Source organism: Gossypium arboreum, chromosome 4, assembly GCF_025698485.1.
Source record: "Gossypium arboreum isolate Shixiya-1 chromosome 4, ASM2569848v2, whole genome shotgun sequence".
Taxonomy (NCBI): Eukaryota; Viridiplantae; Streptophyta; class Magnoliopsida; order Malvales; family Malvaceae; genus Gossypium; species Gossypium arboreum.
In genome coordinates, this window is record NC_069073.1 from 112519919 (window position 1) to 112536536 (window position 16618).

The 16618-nt window shown below is 37.3% G+C and overlaps 1 non-coding gene across 1 annotated transcript; it reads left to right on the top strand.

The window, feature by feature from the left end:
* The first annotated feature begins 7573 nt into the window (after window positions 1-7573).
* LOC128291984 (small nucleolar RNA R71) lies at window positions 7574-7680 on the top strand. The gene has a single exon (XR_008281968.1). It is a non-coding gene; the product is annotated as a small nucleolar RNA R71 (small nucleolar RNA).
* Window positions 7681-16618: the final 8938 nt, after the last annotated feature.

Sequence of the window (16618 nt, forward strand, 5' to 3'; positions counted from 1 at the left end):
ATCCTATTTCTATTATACCATATCGCCCAATAGGATATATCTAGCTTTGTGTATGTTTGAATACTTTGATTTTCTATTTCCAATGCTAACCAAAGCTTCCATTCTTGGTTTTTGTTTGTCCATGAGGATATTACTCCTACTTCCTACAGGACCGATCTTGTGAAGGCACACTCTCGGAATAGATGAACAAGTATTTCCTCCACTCCATATACTGGACAGAGTGAATTTATTAACAGATTTCTTACTTTTAACATACCTAGAGTAGGCATATATTTGTTTGGAATTTTCCATAAGTTTATTTTAACCTTACTAGGTATCTTAAGGTTCCATAGCTTCACGTAAAAAGTACTTAGGGCCATTCAGTGTGATGTATTAATTTCCCCCAGTGTAGATTGAATATCTTAAGTTTATTTTGACATAAAATCCCAACTCAAAACATTGGACACTCACCCTTGTACAAAATAGAAATGCACGAGACTAACTCATTGAAGGGACGTTACTATCAAGATCCTCGCCTAAAAGAAATCCAATCGAAACTTAAACTAAGAAAACTCAAACGAACAAGAAAAAATTAATTTTTTTGGCAAAAACTAAGACCAAACATTAACAGAAATTCTATAAAAACTTACACAATTAACCTTGCAGTTGAACTACAAAGAAATGCTCTACTTAACTAACCACACAATAGCAAATATTTAAGGCAACTTCAGAGATCAAGAAAGAGAAGAAAAAGAAGGAAAAAGAAAGAAAAGGGAACCAAAAAAAAAAGGAATGGAAAAAAAGTAAAGGAGAAAAGAAAGAAAAACAGTTTAATTATTATTTTTTTATAAAATAACAAATAATTAATCCGAAGGAGTGATAAAAACATATCTCTGCTTTGCTTACACAGAGACTCGAACACAAGACTAGAGGTATACAGAAGCTTAACCATTAAACCAACAAACTCATTCTTAACACAAATTAATGCAAAAATAAACTTAAGTTGAAAGTTCAAAAGTAGGGCTTAAACCAAAATAAACAGTAAAAAATTCAAGAAGGAAGACTAGAACTCCCGATCTCCAACACAAAAACTATAACCTTAACCACAGATATAGAGACTTAATTATTGACATAATTTATCAAACAAATGTTCAAAATTTTGGGCGTTACATAAGTCCTATGCCATTGTTCAAAATAAAATAATACATTTTCTGAATAATGAAAACATATCAAATAAAAAGTAAAGAATAATTTAGTAATTAAAACTGAGTCAAGACCTTCTGAATGTCAGGTTCGCGTCTTAGCCTAGTGGGTTATCTTTAAAGATAGAAATAAAAAGGGAGTGAACTATAAAGCTCAGTATGAGTTTCATCACAAGAAAAATAAGTGCAAACGTATAAGTATATAGAAACAAAACACATAGAATAATTCACATTAGCAATTTCAGAATATCTATATTTCAAATCACTCAACAATGTGTGTATGTCATCTTAAAAAATCCAGGTTGTCTGCATATGCTTTCTGAATGCCATACAGTTTCGATTTAACAAAAAAGATCCTACCCCACCACTACACACCATATTATGAGTCCTCCAAAACTCATCCAACATTATAACTCCGGGTTTTGGATAAACTACTGCTAATTTGCAGTTACTGCCACTTGTGGGTGCACAACATGTTTGCAAATTAAACAAATTGCCACTTGGTTCATGATTGAACCACATATTTGTAGTTACTGCCATTTGTTATGGTTGCAAAACATATTTGTAGATTAAACATACTGCCATTTGGTTCATGACTGAACCACATATTTTCAGTTACTGTCACTTGTTTGGGTGCACAACATATTTGCAGATTAAGCAAATTTCCACTTGGTTCGTGATCGAACCACATATTTGCACTTACTTCCACTTGTTGTAGGTGCACAACAAATTTGCTAATTAAATAAACTGCCACTTGGTTCGTGATCAAACTACATTGTTTGCAGATTAAATTTCCATTCTTCCTCCTTACATATCTGATATGTGATATTCGTGACAGGTTTTAAAGATTTATGAATGAATCATTCTTGAGACTAACTTATTATCACGATTAAGGCAGCTGTACCTATTGAACAGTAGTATAGTTCAGCAAGACCAGATTGTCGAACCCAAAGGAACCACGAGTACTAGTATTTACTTCCTTTTTATTATCTAGCCTAAAAATTAAGAGGTTTGGTTATCTAAACTAATTACTAAACTAAGAATGCACAGAAAGAAAATTTGGGAAAATACTTTTGGGAAAATTCAATTGATTAAGACAATACCTAAGGAAAAATCCACCTAGACTTCACTTGTTAGTTGACTCTGAATCAGACGATTTATTCATTTGACTTGATCCGTAGAAATCCCTAAGTTATATTATTATTTCTCTCGAGACCAATAACGTCTAACCCTAGGTTGAATAATTGAAATCTCTTTCTAATTAACACCCTAGAATTGCATTAACTTGATCTATGGATTCCCTTATTAGGTTTCATCCTAATCTGGCAAAATCTTGTCACCTTATCTCTAGGCGCCCAATCTACTCCGCTTAATTATGACAATTTTTCTCTTAGACAGGGTCTATTCCTCCTCTAAATAAGAGCTTAACTTGAATCAATATCCTGGAATATTAAAACAAGAATTAAAAAAACATAATTAAGAATATGTCAAATATTTATCATAGAATTTAGATAATAATAACAAGATCCATCTTAGGTTTCATTCCCCTTAGGTATTTATGGGGTTTAGTTCATACTTATGAAAGAAAAAATCTTAAAAGCATAAAGATAACAAAACATAAGAAAACCCAAAACTCCTAAAGGAACTTGAAGGGAGATCTTCAGTCTTGATGATGAATCCAGCTTCTGAGATGGATCAATCGGCTTTCCTTGAGTAATTCCTTGCTTCCTACTCTGCGTCCCCCACTTAAGTGCCTCCTCAGGTGTTTAAATAGGCTTTTGAATGCCTAAGAGCCCTAAAAATTGGCCTTTTCAGAATAGGACTATACTTGGGCTCGGCAGGGACACACGGTGTGACACGCCCGTGTGCGATTACTCCAGCCCGTGGTCAAGGCTGTTGAATAGGCACGGGCGTGTAGTCTACCTGTGTAAGTCGTGTTTCAATCCTTCCAAATGGACACGGCCGTGTGACACGCCCATGTGAGGAAGTCCAGGCCGTGTTGATTTCCCATGTGGGTCCATTTTCTTCGTTTTCGGCCTGTTTCTTGCTTTTTTTACTCTCCTATTCTTACCTAAGTATAAAACATGAAATTAAAGGAGTAGGAGCATCAAATTCACCAAATCTAAGGAGAAACCATTTATAAATGGGCTAAGCATGGGATAAAAATATGTATAAATTACGGTTTATCAAATACCCCTACACTTAAGATTTACTTGTCCTCAAGCAAAATCCTCAACTCACAATCAAAATAAATTCTTCTCAATTTATAATCCCTGTCAATAATATATCAAAATAATCCATAAGTACTCATACATTGAAAATTCAACTAAAAGTACATCAAAGTTTCAAACATTCTAAGTTGAGCATTTTATCACGAAAACATAGGTGTCTCCCCTCATCTAAGTAATTACCTTTGATCAAAATATTGCAGAGTTTAACATCCTCACTAAAGATTCACTCAAATCACTCAAGGTGTTTAAGGATATCAATTAAAGCACTCATTAGTCAATATGAAAAGTTATTACCATAGGCTTGCTTGAAAATCAAATCTCCACCACTATATATTGAGCTGATACACCAATGAAAAAGGTCTTTTAGAGGGTTGTAATGTGGCTTTGGTTAGGTGGTGTGGTCACAAGCTGAAAGAAGAGGTTAGAATCGAGATTTAATTGAAAAATTACCTAGATAGTAAAATAACTAGTCATCAATTGAATACAAGTAAGCTTCTTCTCAGAATATGGAATTAACACTCAAACTCAATTTTTTTTTAAGAACAAGTCAAATACATAGAAGAGCAAAATATAGCTAAGCAATTAGTTCAAATCAAATCTCGACAAAAATAGGGATCAAATTAGGGGATTTCAACAATAATGGGTTATGGGTTAATATTAAGGGTAAATCAATTAGTGGCTTGTTAAGCTCAAATGGGTTCACTAAGGGTTAATTATGAAGGTAGGCTTTTGTGGAGTGAGTGGGTTAAACCTAAGTGCCTTTATCATCTTGACATATCAAATCAACTAGTGTGGTATTGACATGCATAATCAAACAAGTTCTAGAATAACAATTCAATATTGACACACTCAAAGCAACAATAAAAGTAAGCATGAAAGAAATAATAGATGCTTTAAAGGCTCAAGATCTCACAAAGAATATGGCTTTTTGATGTTTAAACCTGTCAATTCCTATTCAAGATAACACCTAAATTTGGGGAAAACAACCTAGAACATTAAATTCTCAAAAATCAACTTATCATGCTTGATTCCCTAATGTCTTAAAGTTTAAACAATCAATGCATAAATGCCTATGTTTTAATTCAAGGCATATAAATAAAAATCATAAATTAATTAAAATTCATTCTAATAGTGATATGAGTGATTCACGTGAGAATAAGACAAAATTCAAAGATTTCTAATGATGATATGAAAGACCCCCCACACTTAAGATGTACATTGCCCTCAATGTACAAAGATATATTGAAAAGTATAGATAAATAATCATAAGATAGGGAGAGAAGTGAAACTTCCTGAATGATGAATGAACTCCTTGATTTGGAATTATGGAGAATAATCGGCCAAGGCAATGATGAGAGTGGAGGAGGATACTCCGATGGTGGTAGAGGTTCATTAGTCCATAAGTCCTGCGCCATTGGATTTTTTAGTTCTGTTTGATGATGAGCTTTGGAGCTTTTTGTGACTGTGATAAAATCACGAACTCTTTAGGAAATATAATGAAGCATAATTACTCGTAATGAAATAGCCAAAAATAAAAATTGTAAAAACTCAAGATAAAGTAGTATTAACAGGAAATAAAAAGTAATTTCAAAATATAAAGATAAAGCTAAAATAGATATAGGAGTTTATAGAGAAATTGGGGCACACGACCGTAGAGCATGCCCGTGTGCCTTCATTTTAGCCCGTGCGTTTCGTGGTTTTCAAAATTGGGCGCATTAGTGTATACGACCATGTTGCACGGCTGTTTCAATCTTCGTTCACTTCTCCCACTCCCTTGTATGCAGGCACACGCCCGTGTTATTTTGACAGTGTCGACCACGGGGGCTGGGTACTGGCATGTCAAACGCCCGTGCTAAATTGACAGGTTTGCCCATGGTTTCAAAACACGAGCGTGTCGCAGGCCCGTGTTATTTTGGCAGTTCCGCCCACGGCCATGTCGCACTACCGTGGCAAGTTATCACATCCCGTGTTGGGGAAAAATTTTTGCCTTATTTTCACACGGTCGTATCGCACGGCCGTGTTGCATCCTGTGGTATGTGCACGGACTACGGCACGCCTGTGTGCCTGACGTATGGATTTGAAAATCCTGTGTTCAAAACTTAGTTAGTAGGTTAGATGTGAAAAACTAGAACTTAAATAAATCATTATTGTTAGTGCTCGGGTTGCCTCCCGAGAAGCGCTTATTTATAGTCTTAAGCTGGACTTACCTCTCTTCTGCATGGTCAAGGTGGTGCGAGCAGTTTACACTTCTCATCCCTGCTATCAACTTTATCAACATAAGGTTTAAAACGAGTATTTTTTACCTTAAATGTGCCGAATTTGGGATGAATTACCTCGACTATACCATATGGGAAAATACTGAGTACCGTAAGAGGAATTTCTTCATTAGGTTCAAAAGTGCCAATACGAGGATCTGCTGCATCTAGTAGTACTTTGTCTCCAACCTTAAGTTGATTTGGTGAGGTATTGAGCTTGTCTTGGCTCAGTTTTGGTTTATCGGGTGTTCTCAGTTTCTGTGTCCGCCATTCATCTAGCTCTTCGATTTATAGCCTTCGTTCTTCATAGATAGGTCCTTTATTGTTGTTTGAACACAGCTCATATGTGTTCTTCGAAACTGATTCCTGCATAGAGGGTTTCACCTTCAATTTTTGATGTGATACTCGAATTACGAGCTTAAAGGGTGATTGTTTCATCTCCCACACGAAGTGTGAGTTCACCTGTACCAACATCAATAATGGTTCTAGCAGTCGCTAAAAAGGGTCATCCTAAAATTAAAGGTGTGTTACTATCCTCTTCCATGTTTAGAGCAACAAAGTCTACTGTGCATATAAATTTATCGATCTTAACAAGAACATCTTCAATGATTACCTTAGGAAATCTAATGGTTTTATCAGCTAATTGAATGCTCATCCTGGTTTGTTTGGGTTTCCCAAGACCTAGCTGTTTAAACATTTTATAAGGCATAACATTAATGCTTGCCCCTAAGTCAGCCAATGCATTATGAACATCTAAACTACCAATTAAACAAGGAATCGTAAAACTCCCTGGATCTTTCAATTTGTTAGGTAGCTTATTCTGTAATATGGCTGAGCAAACTGCATTCAACTCCACATGCGACGCCTCATCCAACTTTCATTTATTTGTTAAAAGCTCTTTTAAAAATTTGACTGCGTTTGGCATCTGCTAAAGAGCTTCAATAAACGGTAAGTTAATATGTAACTTTTTTAATAATTTAAGGAATTCACCGAATTGTTCTTCTGTGCGGTCTTTCCTTGTCATGTTTGGGTATGGCACACAGGGTTTGTACTCTTTACTTACCAATTTCTGGTCATTGTGGTCCACTTCACCTTTATCTTGGCTTACCATAATGCCTTGCCTCGGTTCTGGTGCAGGCTCAACTAACCCTTCCTTGTCATGAGTGGTAATCGCATTGAGTTGTTCCCTTAAGTTAGATTCCATGTTACTCGGCAGACTACCTTGTGGTTGTTCAGAAATTAGTTTGGCGAGTTGGCCTATCTGAGTTTTGAGCCCTTGGATTGATGCTTGTTGATTATTAAGGGTTGTCTCGGTATTCTGGAAACGAGCTTCTGACACCGAGATGAATTTTGTTAACATCTCCTCAAAGTTCAACTTCTTTTCCTGCTGGTAAGGTGGTTGTTGAAAACCCGGAGGATGTAGTGGCCTTTGATTTCCTTGACTGCCCCATGAGAAATTGGGATGGTTCCTCCAACCTGCATTATAAGTGTTACTATACGGGTTATTTTGGGGTCTAGAGTTATTGTTACCCATATATTGGACTTGTTCCTCCTTGATGCTAGGGTCGAAGGGTTGATATTTTATGCATGTTCCTCCTCCATTCGAATCGCACCTTATCATTGGATGAACCTGAGTAGAACCACACAAATCGTCAATCTTTTTATTTAAGAGTTCTACTTGGTTAGATAGCATAGTAACCGCATCGAGGTTGAAAACACCGGCTGCTTTCGTTGGCTTTGTCCTTATAACTTGCCACTAATAGTTATTCAGTGACATCTCCTCAATAAATACATAAGCCGCCTCAGGTGTCTTATTATTGATAGTTCCACCAGCGGCTACGTCAATCATCTGCCGAGTCGAAGGATCCAAGCCATGTGAAACGTTTGAACCTGTAGCCAGAGTGGTAACCTATGGTGAGGGCATCTTCACAAAAGGTCCTTGTATCTCACTCATGCATCATAGAGTGTTTCTAAATCCATCCGCACAAAAGATGAGATATCATTATGTAATTTGGCTGGTTTAGCCGGTGAAAAATATTTTAATAAAAACTTTTTGGTCACTTGTTCCCAAGTAGTGATTGACCCTCCTGGTAATGAGTTCAACCACTATTTAGCCTTATTCCTCAACGAAAAGGGAAAAAACCGAAGGGGAATGGCATCATCAGAAACGCCATTGATTTTAAAAATGCCCCAAAACTCTAAGAAATTTGCCAAGTGAGCGTTAGGATCCTCGTCCTGCAAACCATTAAACTGAACAAACTGTTGGATCATTTGAATGGTGCTAGGTTTCAGTTCAAAATTATTTGCAGCAACAGCAGGTCTAACTATGCTCGATTCAGTTCCTGTTAAAGAGGGTTTAGCATAATCATACATAGTACGCGGAGCAGGATTCTGAGTAGCAGCAATCGCAGGAGATAGCAGATTTTCTTGGTTTTCAGCCATCTCCTCGGTTGTGGTTGAAATATCGTCCTCTTGCTCATCCTTTGTGTATCTTAGGCTTCGCCTTATTTTTCTTCGATTTTTACAAACTGTGCAGTCGATCTCACCGTCAAAAAGTAGTGGTCTTGACGGGCTTCTTGTGGTCATAAACTAGAAAAGCCTGTTAGAGGAAAATAAATGAAGAATTAGAAAAGAAAATAAAAAATAAAAAATCGAATTGCAATAAAAGTAAAATCGCTAAAGTAAGAAAAATCGAGTGTTCCTAATATCTTAGTTCTTCAGAAACGGCGCCAAAAACTTGATACGTGATAATCGTGACAGGTTTTAAAGATTTTAAAAGTGTCGCAAAACTCTAAGAAATTTTCCAAGTGAGCGTTAGGATCCTCGTCCTGCAAACCATCAAGCTGAACAAACTGTTGGATCATTTGAATGGTGTTAGGTTTCAGTTCAAAATTATTTGCAGCAACAGCAGGTCTAACTATGCTCGATTCAGTTCCTGTTAAAGAGGGTTTAGCATAATCATACATAGTACGCGGAGCAGGATTCTGGTTAGCAGCAATCACAGGAGGTAGCGAATTTTCTTCGTTTTCAGCGATCTCCTCGGTTGTGGTTGAAATATCGTCCTCTCGCCTTATTTCTCTTCAGTTTTTACGAACTGTGCGGTTGATCTCACCGTCAAAAAGTAGTGCTCCTGACGGGTTTCTTGTGGTCATAAACTAGAAAAACCTGTCAGAGGAAAATAAATGAAGAATTAGAAAATAAAATAAAAAATAAAAAATTGAATTGCAATAAAAGTAAAATCGCTAAAGTAATAAAAATCGAGTGTTCCTAATATCTTAGTTCCTCGGCAACAGTGCCAAAAACTTGATACGTGATATTCGTGACAGGTTTTAAAGATTTATGAATGAATCGTTCTTGAGACTAACTAATTATCACGATTAAGGAAAGTGTACCTATCGAACAGTAGTATAGTTCAGCAAGACCAGATTGTCGAACCCAAAAGAACCACGAGTACTAGTATTTACTTCCTTTTTATTGTCTAGCCTAAAAATTAAGAGGTTTGGTTATCTAAACTAATTACTAAACTAAGAATGCACAAAAAGAAAATTTGGGAAAATACTTTTGGGAAAATTCGATTGATTAAGACAATACCTAAGGAAAAATCCACCTAGACTTCACTTGTTAGTTGACTCTGAATCAGACGATTTATTCATTTGACTTGATCCGTAGAAATCCCTAAGTTATATTATTATCTCTCTTGAGACTAATAACGTGTAACCTTAGGTTGAATTATTGAAATCTCTTTCTAATTAACACCCTAGAATTGCATTAACTTGATCTATGGATTCCCTTATTAAGTTTCACCCTAATCCGGTAAAATCTTGTCACCCTATCTCTAGGGGTGCAATCTACTCCGCTTAATTATGACAATTTTACTCTTAGACAGGGTCTATTCCTCCTCTGAATAAGAGCTTAACTTGAATCAATATCCTGGAATATTAAAACAAGAATTAAGAACACATAATTAAGAACAAGTCAAATATTTATCATTCAATTCAGATAATAATAACAAGATCCGTCTTAGGTTTCATTCCCCTTAGGTATTTAGGGGGTTTAGTTCATACTTATGAAAGAAAACATCTCAAAAGCATAAAGATAACAAAACATAAGAAAACCCAAAATTCCTGAAGGAACTTGAAGGGAGATCTTCAGTCTTGATGATGAATCCGACTTCTAAGATGGATCAATCGGCTTTCCTTGAGTAATTCTTTGCTTCCTACTCTGCGTCCCCCTCTTAAGTGCCTCCTTAGGTGTTTAAATAGGCTTTTGAATGCCTAAGAGCCTTAAAATTGGTCTTTTTCGAATAGGACTATACTTGGGCTCGGCAGGGACACGCCCGTGTGACACGTCCGTGTGCGATTACTCTAGCTCGTGGTCAAGGCTATTGAATAGGAACGGGCGTGTAGTCTACCTGTGCAAGTCATGTTTCAATACTGCCAAATGGACACGCCCGTGTGACATGCCCGTGTGAGGAAGTCCAGGCCTTGTTGATTTTCCATGTGGGTCTATTTTCTCCGTTTTTAGCCTGTTTCTCGCTCTTTTTACTCTCCTATTCTCCCCTAAGTATAAAACATGAAATTAAAGGATTAGGAGCATCGAATTCACCAAATCTAAGGAGAAACCATTCATAAATGGGCTAAGCATGGCAAAAAAATATTTATAAATTCCGGTTTATCAATATCATCCCACCCCATGCAATGTAGTTTGGCATGCTTTGTAATAGGATAAATCAACACTAGTAGTAATCATGCCTTAATATGTATTCAATAAGGTGGTGTCAAAATTAATTCTAACAGATTATATGCTTCACACTGACAGTAGCAAGTAATATACCTTTCATATACACTATTGTAATACCCATTACCCGTATCCCATGCCGGGGTAGGGTAGAGGCGTTACTAGAATTAAACACATACATACAAACATTTTTGGGTCGTAAAATTTCGCTCATATTTAAAACTTTCAAACTTCCTCTTAACGTCCTTAATATGGACCTACAAGGCCAAAAATATACTTTGGAAATAGTTCGAGAATAGATCAAACACTTTTTAAAAACTTTGAAAAATTTCAATACTACCAGGGGCACACACCCATGTGGAAGGGCGACACGCCCGTGTGTCCTCTTAACATGGCCATGTTGAAAGCCCGTATAGCTCACATGGCCTGAACATATCGGGACACACCCGTGTCCTTATCCTATGTGAATTTATTTATCGATTCGAACCTACAAGGGCTTTCACACGGCTTGGCACAAGCCCGTGTCCATGGCCCGTGTCTCTCACACGACCATGACACGCCGGTGTACAAAAACCTTGACATTCTGTTTCTGACGTCATCAACCCTTTAGAGGCACACAGCCATGGTACACGCTCGTGTACTAGGCCGTGTCCTCCATACAGTTGAGGCACATGGCCTTGTCTCTGCCCTTATGGTTACTACTGGGCATTTTATTTTGCCAAATTTAGGTGCAGGGGACACACGGCCTAAACACACGCCTGTGTGTCTGCTCGTGTGGACAAAAACAAGGCTATCTACCAAGCCTTTTTGCCACCCTTACTTGCACCAACCTATACAACATCAAACATCTCCAACCCAAGCATAAACACACATAACCAAAACAGCCACATCCATGATAATCCTCATTAAATGCATTTAGCAATAATAAATATTAGCCATTATACATGGCCTTATACAAAATGAAACAACCTTCATGACAAGCCAACATATTTGGCTAAAACAATATGACACTTAGCAAAAAGACCAAGTCCCTATACATGCCATACTCAAAATAATAAATCTAACTATACCAAATATTGTGATTGATAGTGTAATCGAGCCTCCGACATCCTTTGATTCCTAAGTTAGCTTGGTGATGCTATAAAGAAAAGGAAAGGAAAGGGAGTAAGCATAAAGCTTAGTAAGTTTGCATGTAAATAAGTAATAACATCAATCATGCACTAACACGCGCACAATATATTATAAACTTACACAAAATTTTCATATGATCATAGGCATAACTTACTCATTTTCATCCTCACTATTCATATAACATAAACCGATGCTCAATTCTTATGAGTTTCGTGCAGGTACCTGCACCACTTACAACATAATCCCAACTTTTCTTATTTGATAAAATCTTTAAATTAACCGTTGAACCGGTTGGAATACTAAAGGATACCTAAGAAACCTCATACAAAAGGGTAAGAGGCCGATGCCATGTCCCGAACATGGTCTTACACTAGCTCTCATAACAATGCCGATGCCATGTTCCAAACATGGTCTTACACTGGCTCACATATTGAGGCCGATGCCATGTTCCAATCATGGTCTTACACTAGCTCTCATAACAATGCCGATGCCATGTTCCAAACATGGTCTTACACTGGCTCACATATTGAGGCCGATGCCATGTCCCAGACATGGTCTTACACTAGCTCACATATTGAGGCCGATGCCATGTCTCAATCTTACACTAGCTCTCATAACAATCCCGATGCCATGTTCCAAACGTGGTCTTACACTGGCTCACATATTGAGGCCGATGCCATATCCTAGACATGGTGTAACATCCTGATTTCTCGGATTTATTCGTGGTTTGCAATATTTTATAAAGATTTTAAAATTATGTATTTGGATGTGGAATTAATATTTTGAGTAAGTAAATGGGTTTGTGGAAGGCCCATGAGTTGGCCAAAACCCTGTTGAATTTTTGAAATTTTGGACTTTGGAGTTAGGGGTTCTGGCTAAGAGGCCTTAAGTAGAGTTGTGGGTAAATTGCATCACAAAAAGAGCCTTGGTAAAGTGGCAAGGGTGACGCCACTAGGCTCCTAGGAAAGTGGCGTGTGGAGCTTTGGGGAAGGCAAGGGATCGATTCCCTGTGTTGGCAAACGGATGCATTTATTTTTTTAGTGCAGGAGGGGTAAGTGTTGGAGTTCAGGTGGATTCTGCTAGAAGAGAGTTGGATCGGTTTAAATGCTTGGATTAAGGAGGGATAAGGGAGAGATTTAAGGATTTGGATGAGGCTAGGAGTTGGCGAATTATGGGAATTGAAGAGGAAATCGGCGGGGGTATTAGGTTGGTATTTGGCACTTAGGGTATTGAGTGGTGCCATTTTCTTCTACTTTAACACCTTAGGGTTGTTTTCCTCTCTTTTCCTCTCTAGCCAAACTACCACCTCCCTATTCTTCTTCTTCTATTTTTCTACTTCAAAACTATTCATCAAACACCTTATCATCAGCACTTTGCCGAAATCACAAAAGCCGAAAACACGTGATCCTTTGCTTGTGCCGATTTCTTCAAAGCCGTGTCCTTCTATGTTCTTTGTTTTATTAATCTCGATTATCTTTTCTTAATCCTAGATACGACAGCAATTCTACTTCAAGGTTATAGTTCCACATTATCATCTTCTTCACCACCCAAAAGCCAAAAGTACCTTTGGTTTGGGGCTTATAGCGAAACTTCTTCAAACTCACGGATTCGGGTTTTACCATTGTTCTAAGGATAAATCTGCCTTTGGATTGCGTGGAAATCAAGTAGGAGTAAGGGTAAGTACTTATCATCTCGGATCTGTTCTTATTTTGCAAAGTTAAGAAAAGCAAATCCCTAAAATATAGAGAGGCTGTCGAATTGGGCATGTGGCTCTAAAGGTTTTTAACTGACGTTTTCTGTCAATGATTAGTGTCTTCTTAAGTGTTGGATTAAAGGCGTGGGTTGTTGGAGCAATCGGATTCGGAGCTAGCTACCGTTTTTGGCAAAGAAGGTAAGGTTTCAAAGGCTTTTAGGGATATGGTTTGAGCATGGATGAGTAAGTTTTGGGGTTTAGTGATTATGGTTTGTAAATAAGAACTGTGCTAATCAACTGTAGGATATAGGAAGGGATCTCGAGAGCGATCGTCGCAAATCGGTGTGTCTAGAACACCCTTTCTTAGTTCAATTCGGCAAAAGCCGAAATGCCGAAATTCCGGCATTTCATAGGCTTGTGAGTATGCGAATGCTCTCAAGACATAGAGTAATTGTTAGATCTAGCACCGCAAAGTGGTAAGGAGGTTCGTGTGACATTTTAGCGTATTTCGGAAAAAGGGGCCTCGATGGGCCAAAACTGGGCCCAATAGGCTTACGGACCAATATGGGTAACAGATGGGCAAAGTAGCTTTGTCGGTTAGAGGTAGAATCAAATTGCATAAAATTGTTAAGAATTACTGGAATAGCTTATGTAGTTACGTAAGTTACGAAATTACCCCTAAAGAGCATAATTACCGAAATACCCCTAAGGTTTAAAATGGCTGAAATGCATGAATAATTGATACTGTATTTTGCATATTATGCTTTTATTGATACATTGCATGGGATTGGGGTATTGATGGAGGAAATCTTGAAAGTGGTTCATCCACGTCTTGGAGGCTTTGCCTCAACTTCTCGATATTTGAGCGGCGTTCTTGCCTTTGTGGAGTGTAAATTTGGGTGGGTTGAGATATTCCCACATGGAGTGTAGGTGGTACAGGGGACTGTGTAGCGGTTGGTGGGTTGAGTAGTCTCCTAGATGGGTTTGCATGCATTATTACTCTGTTACTTATGTTCTTGAAGCGGGCCTATGGGCCACACTTTGTTATGTAATAAGGGCTAAGGCCTTGCTCTTGTATTCGAAAGGGCTTCATCCCTTGTGTACTATTATCTGAAAAGGGTTAGGCCCAATGGGCTCGAGCTGATTTGGGCTTTGGATGGGCTTCTGTATACATTGAGTTTTCCCAAACTCACCCCTTCCCCTTCCATCCTTGCAGGTGAGCCCTAGTTGGTGGACTTGGAGCTGGGCGGGATTCAGAGTGGCCACGAAGATTGATTGCCGATTTTAAATAAGTTTAGCATTTAATTTGGATTATTTTTATTGTGCTCAAAGTTGTAATAAGGCCGCTCTTTTTAATTAATTTTATTTTGGGAATTATTAAACTGGTTAGCACTAGGGTTCGTTTTATAAAAACTACTTGTTTTAAAAGATCACGATGACGCGCAAAGTTTCCGCAAAGTAAATGTTTTTCCAAGAAAATAAATGTTTTCAGCAAACGTTTTTCAACCTTAATCATTTTCTTAAAATGAGACATAACCAAAAGGTTTTCTCCAAATCATACGAGATGTTAGAGTGTGGCAATGGCGGCGTGCATGTCTAGGATTGGATCCAAAGGGAGCTTGGTACTTAAGCAGTCCGACGGACTCACCTCCTCTCCTTCCTGGTTTCCTACCTGGTGCACGGCTTCCGTTCACTTTAACCTACTTTTAAAAGTGCCTTTTACAATCACCAACTAAGATTTTCCAACTAAGTAATACGGAATGTTTTGAACGCTTCGATGTGGCGCACCAGATCCGGTCATAACGTCTAGGCCGGGTTTGGGGTGTTACACATGGTCTTACACTAGCTCTCATAACAATGCCAATGCCATGTTCCAAACATGGTCTTACACTAGCTCACATATTGCAGCGATGCGATGTTCTAGACATGGTCTTACATTAGCTCTCATAACAATGCTGATGTCATGTTCCAAACATAGTCTTACACTGGCTCACATATTGAGGCCGATGCCATGTCCTAGACATGGTCTTACACTGGCTCACATGTACCCTAACGTCATGACCTCGGTATTCTAATATTCCTAGGGTTCAACTAGGAATTTATCACATCAAGTCCCTTTGGACATATTTGTAACATTAATTAAACAACTCATTCAATATTGACTATTAATTGCATAATATAAGGTACATTATTTACACACAAACTTACCTCGGTATGCAAAATATGGGCGACTAGTTTGATTTAGTCCACTAACTTAGTTTTCCCCCGATCTAAGTCCAGATTTTGTATTTCTTGATCTATAATGATAAAATTAACTAATTTAATCATCATATTAATCAAGACATTTTACAAACTATATTTTAGCTAAATGACCATTTTCCCCTAGACTTTTACAAAATTATGATTTTACCCCTAGGCTCATAAATCGATTTCCATCAAATTTTCTCACTAACCAAGCCTAGCTGAATTCTTTGTATACTAGAAGCAACCCAGAATTCCAATTATTTCACACATTTACCACATTATTTATAACTTATATAAAATGGTCCTTAGTTAGGGTTTCCATGAAAACTACTTCACAAAAGTTGTTTATTTAACAACCATAACTCATTTTCTTCCATAATATTTTAGCAAACAGCACAAAAGCTTTCATGGAAAAACCCTAAACTTTCAACCATTTACAAAATAGCCCCCATTAGTTAGTTTATGCTACAAGGGTCCTAAAAGTACAAAAATTATAAAAAAAAAGGCCATCAAAATCACTTACTTGCAAGAGTGAAGAGTGACTAAAATTTTGAGCTCTCAAAACCCTTATGTTGGCTGAAAATTTTGGTGGAGAAGATGAATGGTAAAAAGATGAAGCCTTTTATTTTATTTTATCTTATTTCTAGTCAAAATAGGTTACCAACTTCACCTAATTTTGACTTTTCTATTTTCTTTATCTCTATAGCCGGCCACCCCTATAAAATGGGTCTATTTTCTCTTTAAAGACCCCTAATTATGATTCTCTATTTATTTAACACCATTTACTAGTAAAACAAAACTTTTTCCCTTTATGCGATTTAGTCTTTTTTCGCAACTAAGCTCACAATCGCTAAAATTAATTCATCAAAAATTTCATGCATCCATGTAATCATGCTATAACACATAAAATAATATTAAAAATAATTTCTCTGGCCTCGAATTAGTGGTTTCGAAACCACTATTTCGACTAGGCCCAAAATCGGGCTGTTACAACTATAGCCATAATACTTCAATAATCAAATCACAAGCTTCAAACTATCACAATATCATGGTCTTAATTGAGAAAATAAAAACTCTAAAAACAATTCAGGACATATACAGGGACTAAATAAAACATATCATAAATTTCTGAGCAAAACTGTAAAA